Raw genomic sequence first — 9,168 nt, 5'->3', positions numbered from 1 at the left:
ACCTGCACAATAAAAATCCAGGAAATGAAATCAAAGGAGAACTCAATGACTGATGTTTTATGTGAAATACATAACTAAATGTATGATGGTAAAGTAGATACATACTGTAGAACCGTTTAATTCCTGCCATTTAATTTCTGGAACAGCTGCATAATCTTTAATGTTACACAGTGCAAACTGGTTTGAAAACTATTCTGTCATAAAATACAATATTATATTATTAAATGCTTAAATCATAAAATTGAAAGTTAGACTTTAAAACAGTGAGGAGTATGTCTGATCTTGAGACAAGGATATGTAGAATATTGAATTTAATATTCCATCAAAGAATTTCAGAAGATTTTCAACATAGTACATTCTTTTTTTAAGTGTAGAATGACACATGACTTAGTGGCAAGACAGCATTAAAGAATAACCCTGCAATGAATGGTTCTTAATGCAGAATGAAATGCACTGTAAATTCTGCTTCCTGTGCTTGTGCTTCTTTCTTTCTGTGGTTTGCAAAATGAATGTGTACAGCAAGAAATTCATAGCCTTTCCTCTCCATCCATTATAAAGGCATCTTGCTAAGTTTTAACATGTTGGGTTATAGTTTAAAAGAATTAGGGTGCTTATTTTGGAATGACGTTCAGTGAAGCCACAAAGAAAAAAACTTTCAAGCTGCCAATCAATAAAACTTTTCACAGAACGCACTTGAGCTTTGGTGACTAGCATTTACGTTTTAAGTCATGCATGCAAATTGTTATAATTTATAAATGAGTGGCTAGTCTGTAACTCAGCTTCAGTAACATACTATATCCATTCTACATAAAATGTTAATTGGGAGTGTTAACAAGGACCAAAGTTCCTTTCAAAAATGAAATAGAATTAAAAGCACTAAGGTTCTGCCGCAACCTGTACTCATAATCTGAGCATAAGACAGAAGAACATCAGAACCACTACAATACAGGATGGAATTGTGAGGTTATGTGTCTATCTACTTTCCTTATGAAACAATTTGAAGTATACACATAACTGTCAGAAATGAGAGTAGCTATAACAAACCTACATAAATACAAGGGCCACATACAAACTAACCAGCAGCTATATCAGCCTGCAACTCTCAACTAGCAACCCACTGAAGCTAAGCAGGTGTGAGCCTAGTCAGTACCTGGATAGGAGACCTCCTGGGACAGCTAAGCTTGCTTCTTGTAGAGGTGTTACTAGGCCAGTAAGAGGTGCTCACCCTGGGGTATGTGTGGGTCCTAATTCCCCAGTATAGTGACGAGGGCACTTTACTGTAAATAGGTGCTGTCCTTTGGATGAGTTGTTTAACCAAGGTCCTGACTTGAGTAGTGGTGTTACCCTGGCATCTTGGCCAAACTTCAAACGGAGAGTGGTGGTCCAGGAGGCTAGAATGGAGCTCAGGACCCAGGAGCTGTAAGGCAGCACACTGATTGACAACGGTCAGCAAACCCTATCTCTATCTGACCTCTGAAGGATTATGTGAGAATCATACACATCCACTATTCACTGAAGAATTTCAGTACATTTTGTAACTTTCTCAACCAGGAACTCGATGATGGCCTTATGATCTTTAGTGAGATCCATCTTGTATTCTCTTCATCAGCTGTGATGAACTATAAAGAATTTAAATACATTGTGCTATGGACCTAAAGACCTTGACGTGTTGTAAACTGTTTACTTTTTAACTGTCCTACATTCATTTTTATTACTGTTTCAAAATCTTTTCCTGAACTGGTTTTTACTCCACAAAAAAACAATGATTTTTCTTTCCCATTAAGCAAAATAGACATCTACAGTACATAAAGGATACAAAATGTTCAAGGGTGTGACCTGACAAGTAGAGAATTGTCAGTGGCTCCAAAGATACTCAAACTGTTGTTTTAAAACAATTAAATAATGATGTCACTTAATACCATTCTCTTCAATATCTGTGCTGACCGTAAACTCAAGGTACCCAGTAAGAGAAAGGCTAAAAGAGCTTGTAGATTAATTCTGCTAGGCTACTTACTGTACTTCCTTAAGAAGTACTCCTCTTAAAGGCAGCATGTCAGATCATGTGAAAAGCTCTTTGGAGTGATTTACAGTCATTTGTATTTCAAAATGACTGGATCGTTTTGTTAAAATGCTCCAGTAGGAATAATTGGTAGGGGAATACTGAAATAACTGAGATTATTTAGTTCATCTTCCAATGCTTGTTCAATTCAATAGTCTATATTGAACTTTAGTTAGAAAGCAAATAAGTATGATGATTTCAATCTACTGTATATGAGGTTCTATTGCACAATGCATTACAAAATTAACCCACGGTTTGAAGTGTGCTGTTTGGTTTAAGATGAAAACTGAATGAAGTTTAATTATTAAACTAATCTTCAGACTGCTGAGTGTGGAACCAGTAGGAAAGGTAGGATGCCTCTTGTTGATTCCTAAGCATCTGAATCTTCTCTGTCCAAGCTAAACGGTTCTAAGAGGTAAATAAGTAGGATTTTTTCCTGAAAAAAACAAAACATGTATTTATAAAACCATGGTGTAATTACTCATCTCCTCCACATCCAAAAATGTTGCAAACAATTTAGCACTACAGAACATACAGCCATCTTCTCTTCAAAAATATATCACAAAAATTGATAAGGATACTTATCTCCAAAGCACAACAGGAGCAAATTATGTCCTCCTTTTGCGAGGAGTACTGTACACATGGGAGTAGAAAGTGTGTCATCTGAGAATTCACCTGATAATTGAATATGTCATCCATATCTTCTTTATATTACACTATTTACATTAATAGAATATAAAAAATGTCTTCTGCTATTAGCAGCCATATCACTCTGCAACTCACAACTGGCAACCCACTGAAGCTCAGCAGATGTGAGCCTGGTCAGTACCTGGATGGGAGACCTCCTGGGAAAAAACTAAGGTTGCTGTTGGAAGAGGTGTTAGTGGGGCCAGCAGGGGGTACTCACCCTGTGGCCCATGTGGGTCCTAATGCCCCATTAAAGTGATGGGGACACTATACTGTAAACAGGCGCCGTCCTTCGGATGAGATGTAAAACCGAGGTTCTGACTCTCTGTGGTCATTAAAATCCTAGGATTTTTCTCAAAAAGAGTAGCGGTGTAACCTCGGCTTCCTGGCCAAATTTCCAATAATGGCCTCCTAATAATCCCCATCTATGAATTGGCTTCATCACTCTGTTCTCCTTCCCACTGATAGCTGATGTGTGGTGAGCGTTCTGGTGCACTATGGCTGCCATCACATCATCCAAGTGGATGCTGTACAGTGGTGGTGGTGGTGGAGGGGAGTCCCCATTACCTGTAAAGCGCTTTGAGTGGAGTGTCCAGAAAAGTGCTCTTTAAGTGTAAGCAATTATTATTATTATCCTCCATTTCAAACAAGATTATTATTTCTTCCTCAAGAGGAGCAGCTATAGAAACAAAAGTAGCGTACCCTAGCAGTGTTATGGACCACACTGCACTATTTCTAAACTGAAATTAGCCAAACATTTCAATAATGTTCAATGTTCAATCACCTTGAAATATTTTACAAAAAAAGTTCAAGGTCAGTATCACATGAGTTAAAGTTAAATTGATTCCAAAAGTTTGAACTGTGACATTGTAAACACAGTTCTGACAAGAAAATTTGAAAGTCATTAAAGATTGGTGACCTGGTGACACAGTGTGTCTATCATTAGTTTGAACACCGGAATGCATACAATCCAGAACCAATGATTAAATTGACAATGACATGCCTTTCTTATTGTAATAATGGATTCCTTAACATGTCACATGTTGTTGACTGCTCAATTAATATTGTTTTTCATTGCTCTGCATTGCATAGGCTTTGCACTATTATATTCCTCATTTTATTGTTATAGGTAGTTGTATTTTTTACTTATTTTGTCTTTTATTACTATTTTGAATAAATTACGTTGTTTTTGTATTCAATGTGCATTTTGTAAGTCATCCTGGATAAAGGCTTCTGCTAAGCAGGTAATTAATAATATCAAATAAATAACTGCCAAATGAATCAAATTGTTTGCTGGCAGTTAACTTTGGTGTCGATCCAACTCCAATAATAAGATCTGTTAATACAGGTTTTTTTTCCAATGATTGACACAGATTATAGATTGTTACAGTCGGTTACTGAGGGACCCCAGTTGTATACAGACAAGTCTCATTATTTTGAAAAATTCAGGAATTTTGTGTTGCTGTAGTGGATAAAAAGTTTCGGCATGTTGTCATCAGAACATTGTACAGGGAGATTACCTTTGACAACAACAAATTGAATCCTGAAGTTGGCATTATGAACAACCATACCTTTATGCTACTGACACCAAAATGAATTAATCACTGCACCACTTTCCAGGATTCACAAGGATCTTACTGTTGTTATTGTCTTCTCTTAGCTGTAGTAGAAACTTCTCAGGTGGTCCTAGTGAACGTGACGAACCTGTAGTTTAGTTGTCAATCCGCTGACTAGGCGGCAGTTGATTTTAGGGACCACCTGTCACTTTGTAGGACTATTAGAAGTGGTAGACAGGTGGAACTGAATATAATTTTCCTGACAGAAACATTTCCAGAGTACCTTCCTTCACTATTTTAATTTGCTATGGTGTTGGTAATGTGCCACCAAAACTGGCAAAATGATGTGTTTCTACTGTATGTGTGTGTATATCAACCTCACACAGACAGACTCAGAACCACACAATTCCTTCCTGTGTCTTCGCACTTAATGTTTTCATTAAGAGGGCATTTCTCTGTCAGGATCATGTTACAAGTTCTAATAATGGGTCTACAATTATCAACATTTTTATGTGACTTTTAGACACAGTCATATGCCCACATATTGAAAATGTTTTGTATCCACATTTTAATCCTAATACCTGGCACATTCTGAAAACTGTGCTTAACAAGGCAGAACCTAAATCTAAAGGTTTCGCTGTTTTTTGCTGGCTTACAGTATATAGAATGGATGCCTTTTTTGTTTGATTATTAAAAGGGGTTTGCGGCTGCTTCTAATTAAAAGGCACTACAGGCTCACCTTTCATCAAACAATTACACAAGAATTAAAAAATAAATGTTATTGCTTTGAAAGCAGGACACAACACTTCTGTGGTTTCCCATGCCCCTGGGCATTATTACACTTGCCAGACATTTTGTAATGTGAGAAGTGTGCAGAGAAAACATCCCGACAATAAAGGCAGATTCACCACATGGCTAATTTAAATAACGAAAAAGCCTAGCACATAATGTAAATTAGCCATGTGCATTATTTGATGCACAACTGTAGGCTTGTAATTTATGACTTGGATTCCCTGTTTGTAGGAATTTTTACATTTAAACATTTGAATAGACAAAATGGATGGCTTGCCTGTTTAAGAACAGAAATGAAATAACTCCCAGCATTTTTGCTGCACGATATAAGGGGACATTACAACAGCAAAAGCTGGTATTGTAACTTCCTTCATTTATTTTAATTGGAAATAACTTGATCTGAGTGCTATGTTCACTAGGACTAAAAATGACTGAGCCTTAAGGCTCAGTATGCTGAGACTGTGGCACTGTGCCACTGATATTTTTGCATGCCAAACCTGATATAGTGACATTTTCTATCTTGTACAGTATATTAAGTGGCTGCTGCTGTTTTCTACAGCAAATTGAGAACATATAATCATAGATAACATCTGAATTTCTTTTATGTGGTTATTTATTTCCAATGCATTTCAAATGGGAAAGCAATGCTTTTGTCTTCGGGTAACATTTCAAAAGCGATTAATTTCGTACTGCCACATTTTCATAGGCATGTTGTGAACTGAACACAAGTGTAAAGTGCTTTACAGACTTCCTCCCTGCCTGTCTCTCTGTATTGATCAGGGCCATTTTGCATGTTTGTTTTGCAGATTAAAAAGAGAATAGAAATTAGCAGAAAGCAATGACATACAGTATGTGGTGTTACTTGCACAAGATATCCCTATAGACCAGCACCATTGTTTACAATCTCTTACAATTTGTGATTTTGAACAGCTGTCACTAAAACTAGAATTTCATTGCGCACATTTGTTTCCTACTTGAAAGTTTGAAGTTTGGATTTTGACTGCCCCAACCATCACTTGCTGTGCGATTGTATCCTAGTGTTGAATTCTAACTTCAGATATCTAAACCATCTACAGACATGTTCTGCCACTAATTGGTCCATCTCTACTGTACATTAATGACGCTATGGGAGATTATGTTGAGTCAGATTTAGGCAGTCTACAAACCTCTTTTGTCAAAAGCACATTCCTCTTTAATCTATGCTCATTAAGAGAGAATTGCACTCAAAGTTCAGCACCCTCTACACAACTCAAAACCCCAAATTATCCAAGGATTGGCTCATCAATTCTGGCTTTCTATTTCTGTCATATTTCTCAAGTTTGAAATGCATACAGTACCATTGTGTCATGACCTTAAATGACTTTCAACAAAATAAAGTTACATTGTGTCTTTAACAGACGGTAACTAACCTGGTGCCTTATATACGGTATCTTGGCTAGCTTTGTTTTAACATTACTTTTACTATTTTATGGTGTAATTGCTGTGGGCAAAAATAAGATTGAAAAAAAAAAAAGAAATTTGCCCCCTCTTGCCAATACTCTTTTCTTAACGTACACTAAACAGGTCATAATCTTGATCCATTGATCAACCGTGGTGCTCCAGTTTTTGTATAATACAGGTAGGTCTTCTAAAGTAAAATGAGATTTAAGTGATGAAACCATCATTCACCCGCACTCTCAAGAATGTTCAGTGCATCCAACGTGAGGGGTCTGTCTTTTGGTGTGTAGCTGGTTTGATGCCTTTCTGTACATTGGGCACTTGGAGATGTGTGCCAAACAGCAGATGAAACCGGGGGTCAAAACCTGCCTTTGCCATAGTTTGAATTCCTGTAGTTTTTCTTTTTGCTCCTGGTGGAAAGGGGTTTTGCTTTTTGCTGCATACTGTACTTACACCAAGTACAATTACAGGTCTTCAACCTGTCACATATCACTATACAGTATTATGTGATCATACCATCTATCTGCCTGTCTATCAATCAAACTAATGAACTACAGGTGTATTTAGGTGAGAACTTTGCCGACATACAGTACCGTATATACAGTATCAAAACTTCAACAAAGCTATAATGATGTTATTGTTATTATTGAAACTAACCCTTCCCTTATGGCAGTCTAAACTCATTCCTTTTAAAATTGTTTCCACAATTGCAAAGGGATTATACCTGCTCTTATACTGGCGTTATTTCAAGTACTACAGTATATTGAGGCAACATGTTTTAAAGTGATCCTGTTTCATAAAGACATTAGCCTTGTGTACTATTGTGTATTTATATGTTTATAGTGCTTTAATATCTTGCTTCATGCATTAATCTTTGACCAGGAAAGAAAACAATGATTTGCTGTAAGACATTTTTCATACTTACTGCACATCGTATTGTATTCAAAAACAGGAACAAGGATTTAATATAAAAATGAAAAAAGAATATAAACACTAATACATATATATATATTTATGTATGTAAGCAGCATTGCAGAAGTCAGTGTTGTTTTATAGTTTTATAGTTGTTTAATATGTACATTGTACTCATTGAAACAGCTAAGAAAAATTACAATAACTAGGATGCAACACAATGCACAATGCTTTCCAAATCCCAGCTGGTACATTTCTAGTACTTGGGACCAATCCAGTACTACTTTCAAATTAGGAAACAAATTATGAGGGAGTAATATGGCGATACTTTGTAAATGATAAATAACCCTTCACCATTCCAAATTATTCTTATTTGTCCAAGTTATTGAAATGCACAAAATGTAAAACATAGCAAGTTAGATAATTATTGTTTTCAGGGATGCAAAATGTAAATAATAATAAAATACTAAATCTCTGGCTCTAATTATAAACTTCCAATGTATTTGTCATTACGGTAAAGTTCCCAAAGATTGAGATCTGAAGTGCTGTTGAAGTCCGTATTTCTGAAATTTTTTAACTAAAACAGTCATTACCAATAGTCCTAGAGATCAGCTCTTCATGATTTTAATGTTGTTGTCATTAAATGACTAATGATTACCTTAATTCTAACTAATTAAAACAAATAATTACTTCAATTAAGTGTTTGAGTGCTGGTTAAAGTGGCCAGAAGACAAGAATAGTGCCCGTCTCTGTTTCTTTTCTTTAATTTTGCTTGGAAAAAAGATTATTTCTACATTACTCTTTACTCGTTAACACGGCTAGGTGTTGCGAAACTAATTAAATAAGAATTTTGCCCATTAAAGCATTTGTGATGATGTCATTCTGGCAGAGCCTACTGTCTTTAGGACCCTGTAGAAGCACAGCAATCTACCGGCCCTCTGCAGAGAGAGCGGAGCAGCTGGAGGAGGCCTCGCCGGCTGGGGAGGAGGAGGACAGGGAGAGAAGCAGAAGGAAGATCCGGGAGCTAGCGAAAACGAAAAGGTCCAGGCCTGGGACTGGCAAAACGGGTAATTAACACTGTGATCCACTAATTAAAACACCTCGGCCCGTAGTCAAAAACCCTTCAGACGGGGTAACCTTCTGAGCTCCTTAGTGAAACCACAAATAGGGAGGCATTTAATGGTGGAGAAAACTGGCAGCATTTTGGTGCTTTTGCAGATGTGTGGTTTAGGCATTGCGATCCGCACTTGAACTTGGGAACAGCTTTTGTGGGAAACAGAACAAGGACTTTGCCGAATAAATCTTGCGGTCACCTTTGCCACGTTTTTCCTTGTTTTAATGAAATACCTGTGTGTCACAGTGAGTCTAAACGGGTGGTGTAACGCTAATGGTTTAGAGAAGTGGAAGGTTTGCATATTTTCACAATTGCAGATGTGTCCTGAGGAGACAGACATACTGTACATTTGAACTTGTCTTAAGACGGTCACAAGAATTGCAAATGCCGGTGCCGGTCAGCGTGCATTTCTTTTAATTGACACTTTACTTGACACCTTACAAGTGAGAGAATAATCAAATGATGTGACTGATTATGTGTGATTAAAATTGGCACTATTTTTGCGTGGGTCTCATAATAATACATTTTAGATTAACAATATGCTTTAAAAAATCGCGAAAAAACAAAGTGGGTAAGTTATAGGAGATTTTCCCCTGCGTGAGTTAAAATTT

The 9,168-nt window shown here is 36.8% G+C and overlaps 1 protein-coding gene across 8 annotated transcripts in view; it reads left to right on the top strand.

Moving 5' to 3' along the window:
- Window positions 1-8,363: 8,363 nt before the first annotated feature.
- The window catches only part of LOC148674790 (DNA (cytosine-5)-methyltransferase 3A-like), a 283,034-nt gene continuing 282,229 nt past the window's right edge, over window positions 8,364-9,168 (top strand). For all 8 annotated transcript variants that reach the window (XM_088625424.1, XM_088625421.1, XM_088625419.1 and 5 more), the window contains exon 1: window positions 8,364-8,510. The gene's annotated coding sequence lies outside the window, so the exon portion shown is untranslated. The remainder of the gene's footprint in view (window positions 8,511-9,168) is intronic.

This window comes from Lepisosteus platostomus, chromosome 3 (genome assembly GCF_059453375.1).
Source record: "Lepisosteus platostomus isolate fLepPlt1 chromosome 3, fLepPlt1.hap1, whole genome shotgun sequence".
NCBI classification, from domain to species: domain Eukaryota; kingdom Metazoa; phylum Chordata; class Actinopteri; order Semionotiformes; family Lepisosteidae; genus Lepisosteus; species Lepisosteus platostomus.
This window is presented reverse-complemented; position numbering and strand designations above follow the sequence as displayed.